The following is a 16,186-nucleotide window of genomic DNA, read 5'->3' as shown; positions in this document are numbered from 1 at the left end:
TTAGTCTCTTTTTTCTTGATGGTCCTTCTGTACCTTTTGAAGTAATAGACTGCAAGTATTGATCCTTTAATCTGATAAACAAATGCAGCTGGAAAACATTTTTAGCATATTAGGTGAAATTTAGTTTCAATGCACCATAGGGATTTTCTTTCTTTTATTCTGAAAGAAAAACCTGAATATGAATGAGCCCCATTTGTATTTAATTTGGATGCAGAAGGAGCCAAGTTCAATCCCCAGCATCTCCAGGTATAGCTGGAAGAGATTTCCTATCTGATATCCTGGCGAATGCTGCCAGTCAGTGTAGACAATGCTGAGTTAGATAGACCAGTGGTCTGAATAAGGAAGAGGAAGGTTCCTATGTTTCCATGCCTTCAAAGGCACATTCAGAGCACACCCTGCTTAGTCCCAGTTAGTTGGAACTGCATAGAAGTGGATGAAATCTGGCCAATATTTGCAAGTCAGGAATGATTTGATGGTGTGGATTGGAACTGGAGAATCCCCACTGGCACTGTCCATATTGAAGTGGAATAGGTAGACCTCTCTCCGCCCCCTAGCAATGAAGAGGGGAAAGAACTTTGAAACTGTTGGAGGAAGAAACTAGTCCATAGAAAAGCCACCTCCAACCCCCAGGAAACACCTCCTCCTCCAATGGTTCTCACAAATCCAAATACCAAAAAGAAGGGGGGAATCAAGTTCTCCCCATGAACATCTCTACCAGGTCATGGGACTCTTAATGTTGACTGAGGCAAGACTGACATCTTCAATTAGTTCAGCCCCTTGAAATGGATTGGACCAGCATCCAGAAACTAACCAAAGTTTTTAAAGATGCCTTGAAATACAGCCAATTTCTACCTAATTTGAGGAATAAGAGTACTGAAATCCTACCTCAGAAACTTTCAGTATTATAACCAGTCTTGAACACTACTGCCAATGCAACAGCTAACAGAAAAGTATCACTAACTTTTAGCTTTTTTTATGAGTTGCTTGCTCCTTTTTGTGCTTTCTGAGTTCTCAATATGTTATTTATGGAAATACTGTTTGGTTATGACACTTTCTTTCCAAGGACCTTCACTGGGAAGCTGACATTTGTGGCTATCAGACCCCCACCAGCATTTGTCAGGAGCAGCAGTGGTGTCTTCTTCACAGAACTGTGGGCATTCCAACAGTTGGAAGAGAGAAGCGGCTGAATGGCCTTTTCATTTGCCATGCTGAAAGTCCAGATCTGTCAGGTTCCTCTCTCAACTGTCATCACCAGCCATTCCAAGAGGCTTTAACAGAGGTGAAAGACCTGCCGAAAGACCAGTATCTTGGGCTTGGTTCCCTGAAATATTTCATTCCTAGCTGATCATTAAAAGAAGTCTGTAACAAATAAATAGTTCACGAGCTTTCTTTTTTCACCTTTCTTCCTTTTTCCTTTGGTGCTGTGTGTTTTAGATTGTTAGACTGAGGACAGGGACTGTTTGTATCGCTGACATTTGTAAGCCACCTTGGGAACCTATCTGGGCTCAACAGCAGATACAAACACTTTAAGTTTTAAAAATAGGTTTGGTGATTTTAGGTTTATTACTAACATGATGAGTGAACAGTCACTTATATTTTTCGAGAAAGTTGTTTGCTTCATCACAACTTCTTAAACAGCTTTTTCTTTCTTTGGGACAATCAAGTCCCATTTTGTCAGGGTTCATCCAAGCTCCATACCTTTTCTCTAACAGCCCACCGGATTTCTTTATCCATGCATTTTCTTTCCATTGACTGAGGGCTAAATTTAGACTTGATGTCAAATTCAATCATGAGAGAAAGAACTACAGCTGCTGTCCTGTCCTACAGTCACTAACCTTCAAGTACATTTGATAATTCACTTACAAGATATCAATTAAATATGAAGATTACACAAAGGAATGGGGGGAAGAGAGGTGAAGTATTTCAAGCTTCTCATTATGTAGTTCTGTTCTCCATTTTCATAGGCTTCTAATGACGGCTCATTGTTAATATCGCAAAGGAAGTACTCTAAAAGAGGTTGCTTTTATGGAACTTTCAAATAATAAGATCTGAATAGACCATATCATTTCATACTTAATTACCAAAAGCAGCTACATTTCCCAAGATTTCAAATTAGTGGCAAAACTAGCAGTTTCCTCTTTTCTGAAAGGTAAAAAGCACATACCAAAACCATAGATGTGAAATAGCTAAGGATTTAATTCCTTCGAATTTACTTTGTGGTAGCTAATTTCTGCATGATGTCTCTGACAGAACTTTTTTTTTTTTTCATGAATTCAGCATCAAAAACGAAAAGTCCAAGGCAATTACCTAGTAACAATTGGAAAAGGTCTTCTTCCCCCCTGCTTTTTCATTAGGGAAGCCTTTTTCCATTTTTGTCTTATGTCTCTTAAAATAGATCATAATATTATATATATATATATATATATATATATATATATATATATATATATATATTCATAAGACAACTAAAATAGCTTCACGAGAGGAAAGTTTCCTGTCATCTCCTCTGCAGCCACTGTATCCCCCACCCCCACCAGTGGGCTGTCCTGAACTATGTGGGATACTGGGAGAAATCACCCCAGATTGGTATTGGATCATAATCTAAATTAACATAAGTATCCCATTGTCATAACCAACACCTGACAGGTGTATAAGCTCGGTGCTTTGTTTCCAAGGGTACTCAGTGGTACACAGTACCAGCATATTTCCCCCTCCCCCAATTGTTAAAAGTGTGACATTTACTATAACAACTTTGTGGTGAGTAGGGGCACCATTTCCCCCTTCTTTTTTCTTTTTTAAAAGCACTGCATAAGCTTCCTGAACAGAGACGCCTTTTTTGTGTGTGGAGGTGACAGAGATGAGGAGACCAGAGGAGGGAAACTTTCCTTCCATTAGCTTCTTAAGTTTCCGTATTTTGGACAACAAATCAATCCAGTGTAAAGAAAGAAGGGAAAACTGTTTTGATAAAAGTAAAAGAGAGAGAGAGTCAAACATGCAGTAATGTTTTATATAAATCGGGGCTCTTTTAAAAAAAGAAAGAAAAATAGATTTCACGGGATCAGAGAAGGATTGAAATACCACCTGGTCCAAACCTCACCAAACCTTTGTACACTTGTCACTTCTGATCTGCTATGATATTTAAATTATAGTGTATCACTCATAGAATAAAATCAGACTGAATTCTGTCAGAAGAAATGTATTCAACTCAATGGTGGCTTTACTTCAGTTTCATGCTACCTTTTAACGAGAATTTTCATGGTCTGCCTACATGTGTGAAATTTACAAAGCAAGAGCACATGTTCTTAATTAATGGTTTAAAAAACACAACTCGTTTATGTTAAGTGAAACCCAGAGTATGCACCATTACTGAAGAAAATAAGCTCAGACTTGTTTAAATGTTTCTCAGCAATATTTGGTCAACCAGAAATTGGGAGGTGGCCAACCAGTGAAACATTTTCCTTCAGACTGCACCTGTTTCCATTGGTCAGGAAAGTCCAGTTGCAAGACAGAACAATCCAAATATAAATGTTGAACAAATACACCATTCAACAAGTTTCTTTGAAGTCAATATAGGTAAAGGGTTAACACAAAAACTCTTTGTAGTTGGAATCTTACACTTCCCTTACGCTGGCGATAATTGCAGCACTGTGTCCTAATCGGAATTTCATCATGCATTCAAATTGGCGAGCAGAATCGTTTAACAGCTCCCGCAAATAGATCTCAGCAGGCTTTATTTCAAGAACTTCTGTAGTGTCAAGTGGTCAGTCCTTCATTTTTAATTTCTAAATAGATGAGATGCAAATTACCTGATCTCTCGTCCTAGCCAACGGTCATGGCAAACGTTTCCAATTACATCCTGACGTTTGGTTTGCCTTGGAGGTAAATAACATTATCAAGCTTGGGATGGGGCAGGCTGGATCAGAAAGAAAAGATTAATTATCTTGTAAAAGTGTTTTATTATCTTAATTCTCTGCATCAGTCATGTTTACTTAATTAGAAAAGTAAACACCATAATATAGTCGGTGCCCTGACACAATGTAGCAGGGTTAAATGTTTTACATAAATTCTATCCATAGGGATTAGGTTAATGCGCTAAAATATATTTTCTTAAAAGTAGAGCTTGTCACATCAAATACTAGTTCCCAGCCATTTACTAAAAGGATCAACCAATGGGTCTCCTTATTCCTTAAGTGGAAGCAACAATCATAGCATATTAATTTTGGAGCACATGGATCACATAGAGAAATCAGATTAAGAAAAGTTTTATCTCTCTGACTCATAATACTAGAATTTGTGGTCATCTAATGAAACTGAATATTGTAAGATTCAGGGCACATGAAAGAAAGTATTTACTCACACTGTGCAAAGTTAACCAAGGAACTCATTCCAACAGGAGTTAGTGGTGGCCACCAACTTGGGTGGCTTTAGAGAATTAGATGAATTCCTGGAGGACAAGGCTATCAATGGCTACCAGCCTCTGAATATCAGTTGCTGAGAATCACAGGTGGGGAGAGTGCTTTTGTGGTCATGCCCAACTTGCAGACTTCCCACAGGCATCTGGTTGGTCACTGAGAGGATGCTGGATGCTGGAGTAGATGGACCAGTGGCCTGATTCATCAGGCTCATCTAATTTTCTTAAGCATTTTAAATATGAGATTGAAAACTTATTGAGCTAGTTCAACATCAGGGACATTTCTGATATAAAACAACTCTGAGCAAGGATGAAAACAAAATCACCCCACTTCACCAAATGATACATGGGCTATTTGACTGTGCTTCTTGGGTGTGAATGTGTCAAAACAAAATGCCATATTCTGCATGTGCATAATGGTGCCCTAATAAATTCAGAGTCTGATAATATGAAACAGCAGTTCCACAAACACTTTAGACATTAAAAAAAATATTGAAGAGTTGCCCATAGGAAGTCAAAAGTTTTTCTTAACCTGCCCTCAATTTTACAACAAGGCCTAGCTAAGCTTGCTGTCAACAAAATGAGATTATAGTGCTGGTTCCCTGTTCTTCTGGGCAAGTAGGAGGAGCTATTCCTCCAAAGCAGACTTGCTTTTGCCACTTTGTGGTTCCATCAAACAAAAAATGAAGCATGGGAAAGTGGGTTCAGTCATCAGAACTTTATAAAGTTAAGATCTTGATAGGAAAATAAGGGGGCTACTATACCATATTCTGAGAGGCAGCGCTAGAAGGAGACAGCCTCTCTCCATAAGAGAAGCTTTCTTTTTATACATAATTTAAATCTGTCAATGTTTATTCACAGTTTTAATATTAAATCGTTATAAGTACAAGCAGCGCTACAGGTTTATATGTGACATGCAAAAACACAACAAGAGACTTCCAAAGGAAGGATTAAATGTATTAAACCCCTAATTGAAAATAATAGACAGCATAAACGACTATGCAGAAATGCAATGCATTAATGTAAGGCTACCTAGAATAATGTGCCCCCCCCCCGCCAGAATAAATAATTATTTTCCTGAGCTCACATGTATTAGAAAAAACAGCAACAAACTGAACAGGGATCCTCAAGAATCTGACATGAACTCTTGAGCCATTTTCAGCTATGTTTTTGTCCTACTTATACCACGTCAAACCATTAATCTGCCTGGCTCAGGATATAGTGACAGATGGAAGCTCTTCAGATTTTCAGGTGGGGTTTCTGAGCCATATCTGGAGGTGTAAAGGACTGAGCCAGGCTGCCAGGGGGACCTCTTGTGTGCAAAGCATTGCTTAACCACTGAGGTACAGCTCTTTTTAAAAGCCCCTTTGAAATTTATGGGAAACATGAAGAAGAACTGTGACAATTTTAAAATCTCCTGTTTTCAGGGGTGAATGTTAACCATTATCAAGGGGGTTGTAAAGGTTTCATCAAGTTGGAAACTGAGGTAGCAGTCTGAATAATTCATAGTAAAAAGGTTAGCGGCTTTGTCCTTTCTCCTGGATTGTACCTATGTAGAGAAGGCATGGATACTTAACAATCTAAGGACTCAGCTATACAGCTGCAATTAAAATGTTTTAGATGTATTCTAAAGTGCAATATACAAATGTGGCATTAGATGGTGACAGTGAGCTATGCAAAATTCCATGTATTATTCAAAATGTTAAAAAAAGCATTTTCACAGTGTGTTTTTTTATACATGTGTAGATTCCACCCAAGTGGAGCCTGAGTGAAACTTTTGTGACTGAACATGATCTCAGTCAGTCACAATTGGATCCTATGGTCTTTCTCAGCTGGCAGGATACTCCTTCAGCTCCTCCACAACCCCACCCACATCCTTAAATCTGATACAAAAGGTCCTTCATTCCTCTGCAACAGATTTTGTGGCACCAGTGAACACAACCCCATGAGTACTGATGGATGTCATCTTGGATAGATCTACAAAGGTGTCAGCTTTAGACTGGCATCGCTATCTTCCTAAACTGGAGAAGCTTTAAAATGGCATCATTACCCGACTTCCGGGTTAGCGCCTCCGGTAATGGCGGATTTCCTCTGATTTGGAGGAATCTGCTCCGTGGAAATCAGGGTCTGGACCGCCACGGCGAGGCGGAGACCCATCAAAAACCACAGGCGGGAGAAGCCTGTGGACGTGGGATTCAGCTGGCACCTTATGCACCTCCCCTACTCGCGGGGAAACCCGGTTTCGGGGATCCGGAGCGACGTGGGATGAGCGGTGCGGTGCTTCGAATCGACTGCTTCTTTCACGGAGTGAAGCCGCATTGCTGTTGCCGGAGAGCGCTGACTTTTTCCTGTGGACAATTGAACTCTAAACAACAACCCATGAGTAGAACGGAAAATTGGATCTTTAAACTTCGTAATTTGGCATCGAAACGGGAAGGCTTCAAACAGGAAGTCCACCTTCCTCTTTTGTAAATAGATTGAAGCAAAGACGTTGCAAGCTAAAGCCTGGAAAGTCTTTTGTAAAGGATTAAATCTCCATCGGTTGAAATTACTAAACCCCACTTGGAAGCAGGAGAAGAGGGGGGAATTTTTAGATTGTTTAAGCCTGCAGGAGAGAGAGTGAAGAAAGATAAATCACCACCGTTTCAAACCTGGGAACGGGCTGCCAGTAAGATTGAAGTTTTGGGAAAGTGCATTGACTGTGAATAAAACGTATGTCGACAGATAGTTAAATAAGAGAAATATATTGTTTCCATTGTTTCTTTTGCACTTAAAAAGGAGCAAAAAAAGTAACTAAAAATTGAAACAAACTCTGTTGTTGGACCTGCGTTTAAAAGGATGGATACAAATAGAAATTGTTTCCCCTAGAGGGAGCTTTTGAAACAGTGGCAGGAGTGGAGCTGGGGAATTTTCCAGCTGCAGAGATTAAAAAGCGTGAGAACCAGAGTCTGACCTTGGATAAGAATGTTCACAGAAGAAGCTTTAGTGATTGCATTTTGCAAGGCAAGTGCTTTACTGGAACAGCTTCATGAGAAAATGGATGTGAGGATTATTAAAATTGACAGTTTGGGACAAAAAATGACTGAGTCAGGACAAAAAGGGAATATTTATACAGAAATCACCCAGGAATTGACTCAGGAATCTGTTTTGACATGGCAAGCTGTGGAGAAAACGAAGGAGAATGTTGTCGAACCTCAAGTAATTCAAGTGAAGAGAGCCTTGGCCTCACAGAGGCAATTTGATGATCGAATCTAGAGAAAGCCAGTCTTGGTGGGATGGAGCCCTGCTTGTAGACCCTCCTATGCAGGGATGCTCTGGCCTTTGGGAACTGGAGTTGGGTCAGGGGGAGAGTGGCGTTCTGAAATATCTTTTGGATTTTAGTTCTGACTATGGAGAATGGGCTGACCTCTTGAGAAGGAATAAAGACATTGTTAGGTTGGAGTTTCCCCGAGATCTACTCCTCAACGCCAAAGGAAGGAAATTAAGAACAAGATCAGCACAAGATAAAGTAAAGTGCATGTATAAATATAAAGATCTGCAGAAGGGACATGGAAGAGAGTTAAGAGCCTCAGACAGAAGGTCACCAGGTTGATGGACTATATGGTATTGATAGAAAGGACTGACAGAATCCGAGACCAGGGAGAAGAGACGGTGGAGGAAGATTGGGAAAAAGTTTTTTTTTTAAAAAAAAATTAATTTTAGAGAAATGTTGTAAAATTAATGAGTATTAGAAAAATGATGGAATGAAATTATATGGCTTTAGTAGAAATGTCATAAGGAGTTAAGTATAAATAGGTTTTGGGGTTTTAATGGTAAGATAAGGTTAAAATTAAATTAAGATAATTAAATGACAGAAAATAGTGAAAGATGGAAAGGATTTGCTGGAATAATTAACAACTAGAATACAAAAAGGGAGGTGTGAGGAGGTTAACTAAAGGTTAACTTTAGGTTAACTAAAGATAAAGATATGGAAATATTGGATTTGTTTTTAACTGTTTTTGATTTTGTTTTTGTTTTGATGTATTGTGTTTTTTGCTTTTTTGTATGTATTGTAGTGTGTTGATTTGTGCTGTTTGTTTTTTTCTCTTTCTTTTTTCTCTTTTTCTTTAATTCTTAAACTTTTAATAAATATTATTTTTTTTAAAAAATGGCATCATTACCTTCCCAATTATCTCTGATTTTTAAAAATGCTGCGGTAAATATTTTTAACAGCCTATGCCCTGAAATCCCATTGCTGTCTGTAAAACAATAAACCCATGACGGAGAAAGATCTTCATAAAAAAATGTTTTTGTAAAAAAATATTTCTTTTTTATTAGGAATTTGCATGCCGTACAGGTAGTAGAGCAATTGGTCTCATGGGCAATGTGAGGAATTAGAGTGGGGGAAATGGAAGAACCTTTCAATTGCTAAATTGTGCTGCAGAATCAGCATGAACAGTGGATACTCGATAACGTCACCTTTTTAAATAGGCTGCCCATATATTGAGCCTAAAATATGAAGCAGCAGTAAAAAGAAAAAAGAAAAAGGTTGTGCCCACTGACTCAGAGGACAGCCTTTCACTGGCTGTGATGGATGCTATATTGCGTTACATATGAGATTTGCTTTAATTGCATTAGACTAAGTAGCACTATCTCAAGACCTGCTCTGTCAGAAAAAAAGTGCTTATACTGTGGAACAGCAACTCCTGCAACAAGCAAAGCTTTGCAAATCATGGAGTGTTAGCACTGAAAGAATATTATGTTGTGCCGACACTGCGGGCAGATTAGCTGCCACTTATGCTTAGGAGCAGACTAGAAGATCCGGAGAGCACAGTTACTCCTCATTGCTTTTGTTTCCATTTTCTCCTTATTTGTTCCTTACTTTTATCTGATAAGTTAGTAGATATACGCACAACTCATTGGGATCCACTAGACTGGGAAACTTGGATCTTTCACCTGGATTTTGACTAGTTTCAGAATATTTCCAGAGTCTGTAGGTGCCATTCCAGGCTGTGAAAGAAGCAATGCAGGTTTCCTGCACCTTGAACAAGATGATAATTTCTTTTTCAAAAGGTAGTTTGGGGTCTACTGGTAGATCTCTGGATGGTTTGTAGTATGTTGAAAAGGGTTTCTGATGCCTACCTGTGCCACAGTGGCAGCAAAAAATGTTACCCCCTCTTCAAATTTAAGATATCTGATCTGAAGTAAATCATATCTAGATTTAAACTTGAATTTTAAGACCAGTATATGGATCTTTAGTTGCAATAGATAGCTGGATGCACTCCTCAAATCACCATTTTGCATCTGCTTCCATCACACACACACACACACACACACACACACACACACATACACACACACACACTGGGTACTACTTTGCACCTGGCTCTGGCTGGCAGACCTCAAGTTTCAACTTAAAAACAAAACAAATCCTGCAGGTCAGAAATCCTCCCACTGTCAAAGAGCGCCTCTACACAAGTGCAATGTGTGGAGTTTCTATAACCCAAATGAACCAACACTAGATGTGCCCTTTCTCATTAGTCCAAGTACTAGGAACTCACTAGACATTCAGTGGCATCCCTAGTGATTCTTGGTTGTAAAACTGAGGGTTGATAGGAGAGGGTTAAGGGAAAATGCTGAGTTTCTGTTGATGGCACTAGCAGAGTTGGTGCCTTGTTAAGGAGATACCTCTCAAGGAGAGAGGACCATATTGGAATTGGGGACTCAGCTGCTCTCCCTTCCCCTGGCTCTGGGTCAGTGTGACAGAGACTTCCCAGTCCCTCTGGAGCTGGCAACACACAGAGGCCTAATCTTCCTCTCTGTGAGAATCCAGTCCTGGGGCACTGGGGAGTTCCCTTAGAAACAGAACTAGAATCTGGTGTTGATTGATTCTTGAGCAAAATAGTGCAGTTGCAAGGTTTAAATTGTCTTTATCTACTATGCTGATTTATGTTTTCAGATATTTATTTTGCTTTGTTATATTTATAATTGATTTTGTTCTTTTTTCCCCATAGGAGGATGGGAAGCTGCCTTATACAGTCATACCTTGGTTTTCAAACAGCTTAGTTCCTGAACATTTTGGCTCCGGGACGTCACAAACCCAGAAGAGATTGCTCCGGATTGCAAACTATTTTTGGAAGCTGAATCTCCGACGGGGCTTCTGACTGGCTGCAGGAGCTTCCTGCAGCCAATCAGAAGATGCGCTTTGGTTTTCAAACATTTTGGAAGTCAAACGGATTTCCGGAACGGATTCTGTTCGACTTCCAAGGTACGACTGTAATGAGTCAGAACACAGAACCATCTAACTCAATTCTGTTCATGCTGATAGGCAGCAGTTCTCCAGGTTGTCCATACAGGGCTCTCTCCCAGCCATCCCTGGAGATGTTAGGGATTGAAGCTGAGTCCTTCTGCACGAGACACGACCCTTAACATTCTGGTTTGTTTTCATGCATTTAGTGGGTTTAATAGGCTGGATGGACAATAGATAGATAGATATCAATATACTTCTGTTCACAGAGGCCTTGGAATAAAATACAATCTCTGCTCTGCAGAACTTCCATTATACCCAATCGTGCTATAGTCACAAAGGCACACATCCTTTTAAAATTTCACTCCTCTCTCTGTCTCTGCTTCAATCACATCACCTGGGAAGGAGTAATGATGTTGTTAAATATGGGTTTTGCTGAATCATGCAATCAACTAAATGAGAAAAAAATTAAATCCATGCCCTTGAAGGGAAAATGAGCTCAGTAACATTTACAGTACCATTGCCTCGAGCCCTTTTCACCCTTTCTACTAACACATAGCATCTGGAGCCTATATAAATAATTGTCCCTGAGGAAAATGAATGAGCAAAGGTATTGACATTTACATGTGTCACATAAAAGGTCACATTAAAAAAAAGGTTGGAATAAAGCAGGCATTTTGCCTCACAAGTCCTTATGTTATGCCTTAACAGTCATTCATATTTTTGTGGAGACTCACTTTCCTCATGTAAGAAAAAAAGGGAGGGCTGTATCCATGTCTTCTTTGTATGTGGTACTGCAAAAAGAAACTCTGCAAACAGCAAAAATATTTGGTATCTGAATAAAATAAAGTGTCCCTGAGATTTTCAGTTTAATGATGATGATGATGTCCTCCTGTTGTGCAGTTCACAGCTCAGTATGCCAATAGCACCAAACTCCATATCTTTTTTGTCACCCAATTCAGGTTTAAATGTGCATGTGCTGTAATCAGTAACAGAATCTGTAACAGAATGGTTGGAGTCCAATAAACTGAAACTCAATCTAGACAAAATGTTGGTCTTTCTGGTGGTTGGTTCATCTGCCTTGGACCCATTTCTGGATGGAGTCATGCTCTCATTAAAAAGTCAAGTTCTCAACCTAGGTGTTATTAATAGTTCCAGCCTTACACATCGGAGGCCAAAGTGGATTCCATAGCACAATGCACTGTACATCAGTTGCTACTGATGTAGCATCTGCAGTACCTCCTGGACCCAGCTAGTCTGGCCACTGTTGCCCATGTTCTGATACCATCCCATCAGGGTTACTGTGGTGCTGCCCCTGTAGACTGTTTGGAAACCCCACATCATTCAAAACACTGCAGTGAGACTGATGATTGTAACCTAGCATAGGGAACAACTCACAATTTTTCAAACAGCTGTACCTCTCCAGATCCACTTCAGAACACTGTGGTGAGTGGGAGGTCTGCTTGCACCTCCCATAGAAGTAAGCAGCAATGCTACTTTTTCATAGTCGCACCCCAATGTTCCTTTGAATGCAGGACTTATAAACACACACAGACCAGACCACTTCTGCCATTTACCCAAGCACCACTAATTGTTCATTAAGTCCCTGTCTTCCCATGCCTTAGTTAAATAATTCATTAATGTCCATTTGCCATTCACTCATACGGAATCATTTCTGCAGACCACAAGTAACCTTTTTGCAGCTTAGTTAAAATTATCATGTCAGATTCAGCTCATTAGTGGCAGGAAAAGGGTGCAATGACTGCTGATGCATTAATTGCAAGCCAGATCACTGCTCTGGCATTGCTGGAATGCAAATGTCAGAGCAGGGATGAAGAACTTCAAATGGATGTGTCCAATTAGGCCTTCTAGCTCCTATTAATGGAGAGAGGGTGTAGGTAAGTGGTACAGCACGTGCTTTGCATGCCAAAAGTCTCAAGGTCCCATTATGAGGGTCTCCAATTAAAATGACCTCAGGACGCTGAGCAAGGAAAGACCACCTTCTCCGCCTGACACCTACAGCACCATTGTTCTCAGAGGTCCAAGGGTGGTTGAACTTGGCATGATAGTTTTGTATGCATCAACAGAAGTATAGTGTCGTGATCAAGGGAAGTAATAGTACTGCTCTATTCTGTACTGGTCAGACCACAACTGGAGTACTGTGTCCAGATATGGGCAACACAATTTAAGAAGAATACCGACAAGCTGAAACATGATGCTGATAATCAAGGGTCTGGAAACCAAGCATTATGAGGAGCGGTTGAAGGAGCTGGGTATGTTGAGCCTAGAAAAGAGGAGACTGAGAAGAGCTATGATAGCCATCTTCAAATATCTAAAGGGCTGTCACATGGAAGATGGAGTAAGCTTGTTCTCCTGCTCTGGAGGGTAGGAAACAAACCCATGGCTTCATGTTACAAGAGATGAGATTGTGACTAAACATCAGGAAGAATCTTCTGACAATAAGAGCTGTTCAGAAGTGGAACAGCAGAGGTTGGGTGGCCATCTGCCATAGATTCTTTAGTTGAGATTCCTGCATTGCAGGGGGTTGGACAAGATGACTCTTCCAACTCTACGATTCTATTAACTTGGCTTTGCTCAGGGTCCCACCTCCCTTTCTGTGTACATTACCACCAAAGGACATTTTTTTCTTAAACAACATGCAAAGCATGGCAGTTAGAAAATTGCACAAATGAAGGAGCCAACTTACTAACCAACTGCATACCCCTAAGGGGTTCCCAACTTTGTTGGAGTTTTTGTTGTTGTTTTTTTAAAAAATGACCATTTTAAATGTACTCCCTTTTAAAAATAAAACCAGGCAAATATCTTTTGTTCACATCTCTTTGTAATCTCTCTCTCTCTCATTCTCTCCTTTATTGATCTCTAGAAAGGAACATGTTTTTTTTAAGGTTCAAGTACAAAAAGAAAATAATTTCAATGTTTATAAAATAAAATAGTCCCCAGTAAAGCCAATCTGCAGAAAATAAGACACAAAAAGACAGCAGGATTTGTGACACAACTGAAGCAAAATGAAAAGCAAATTACAAAAGAAGCATTTTTAATAGGCAGACTTAATTTTTCCCCCTCTGGATGAATAGACTGAAAAGGAGGACAATTGAAGTTTGCCATATAAGAAAAGTATTAGTCTTAAGAATCTTAAGAACATTTAATAACATGGTAACTAGCTTCAGTGGCATTAAAAACAAATAATAGACTTCTGCAGAGTTATTATGGACATGCACGCAAACAAACAACAAAATATTAAAGATAGACTCAGATGGAGTTTGATCCTATGCTATAGAGAGAGCAGTAATTTTGAGAAACATTTTTTAATTTAATTGCCATCCTCAAAATATGCTTTTTAAACTATCCATTAAACTGAAATCTGTGCTCCAATGCAAACTCTCCGCCTGTAATTCCTCTAGGTTGATAAATCCTTTAATTGAGTACTAGTATGTGCGCCAGCAATTGACCTCTTCATCTGAAAGCAACTTATAAGAGACGCTTTGGAAACGCTAGCATCATCAATTTGAGTACAAAATTATCCTATTTACAGAGAAATGTGTTCATCTAGTAAACAGCAATAACAAGAACAAAACAAAAGGAGCATAGTAGGGAAATGGAGAAGCAAAAGCACTTTTGGTGCTTCTCCTGCTGCCAAAGAAACAGTTCAAATGGAAATGTTAACTTGTCTCGCTAAGTGCAGCATATGCAGTTCAAAGAAGCGTCCCCCCCCCCAAAAAAAAAGTATAAAAGCTACATATATTCCAGAAGCTGGAAAATATGCTCCGGGGGATCACTTAGAGCAGGAGTAGGACACCTCAGGCCTAGGGGCTGAGTGCAGCCCTCCAAGTGTCTCTATCTGGCCCTCAGGACTCTCCACAGCCACAAACCACAGCCACCAGCACTGCTTTGTGGTTTGGCCTGGCTCAGTTGTGTCTTCGAACTTAGATAGTGCTTCTTACTTGTCTGGAGGGAGAGCAGAGACACTGGCAGAGGAAGAGGAGTGCGGGGGGAGCGCACCGCCCCCAGCAGCGTGATCCGGGCAGGGTGCCATCGTGGCTGTCCCCTGCCCGCGTTGGGGGACAGATGAGAACAAAATTGAACTCTTTGGCATCAACTCAACTCGCTTGTTTGGAGGAGGAGGAGGAATGCTGCCTAAGACCCCAAGAACACCATTCCCTCCGTCAAACATGGAGGGGGACATATTATGCTTTGGGGGTGTTTTTCTGCTAAGGGGACAGGACACCTTCACCACACTGAAGGACGATGACGGGACCCTGTATCGTCAAAGCTTGGGTGAGCACCTCCTTCCCTCAGCCAGGGCATTGAAAATGGGTATTCCAGCATGACAATGACCCAAAACACACGGCCAAGGCAACAAAGGAGTGGCTCAAGAAGAAGCACAGTAAGGTCCTGGAGTGGCCTAGTCAGTCTCCAGACCTTAATGCCATCGAAAATCTGTGGAGGGAGCTGAAGGTTTGAGTAGCTACACATCAGCCTCAAAATCTTACTGATTTGGAGAGGATCTGCAAAGAGGAGTGGGACAAAATACCTCCTGAGATGTGTGCAAACCTGGTGGCTACCTACAAAAAACGTCTGACCTCTGTAATTGCCAACAAGGGTTTTGCCACCAAGTACTAAGTCATATTTTGCAAAGGGATCAAATACTTATTTCACTCATTATAATGCACATCAATCTCTGACTTTTGTCTTCTGGGTTTCTGAGGTTTTCCCTGTTGTTATTAAGTCTCTTACAGCTACAATAAATCTACCATTAAAATTATGGACTGGTCATTTCTTCGTCAGAGGGCAAACAAGCAAATTTAGCAGGGGATCAAATACTTTCTTCCCTCACTGTATAGCCAAGAGAAGATGGTGAGCATCTGTGGAAGCTTCCTCCAACCAAAATGGTGCTCTACGTATATGAAAGTCACCTGCAGAAAGAGACTCTGTTCAGCGTAGAGCCTTACTTGAACTGAAGACTCCCTAAATGGGACAGGGCAATCCAAAGCGGGCAATGGAGGAGGAACCACCAAGCCCAAAGTCCTTGTCCTGGCAGGGTGGAAGTTTTTGGGAGTGGCATCCCCCCATTTAGTTTCGTTCCAGTTAAGGCCAATGAGAAGAGATGTATAGCAGTGCCAGGGCTGGTGTACTTCTTCCCCCCAATTCCAGAGTTATAGGGAGAGGGACGGAATTCATTGATGCACCTTGGTGTGCCTCCAGGTTTCCTTCTCCACACTTTGAGCTCTGACAGAGGGTCAGCTGCAAAGAGGTTGTTGGTTATTTCACAGATTATATGGGCTGCAGAAGGCGTGCTGGGGAGACCACACATTCAAGAAACGCAAAAGTAACTTTTGCTTGGTTTAATAACAAAAACAAAAACTCCTTTTACATTAAATTACATTATATCAATAAGTCAGACCCATCCACCAGGGTACTGAGAGAGCTACATGCTGCTCTTTATATGCTATAAAGGTAAAGGGACCCCTGACCATTAGGTCCAGTCGTGGCCGTCTCTGGGGTTGCGGCACTCATCTCACTTTATTGGC

This window comes from Podarcis vaucheri, assembly GCF_965113315.1.
Source record: "Podarcis vaucheri genome assembly, chromosome: 2".
Lineage (NCBI taxonomy): Eukaryota > Metazoa > Chordata > Lepidosauria > Squamata > Lacertidae > Podarcis > Podarcis vaucheri.
Note: the sequence above shows the minus strand (reverse complement) of the source record.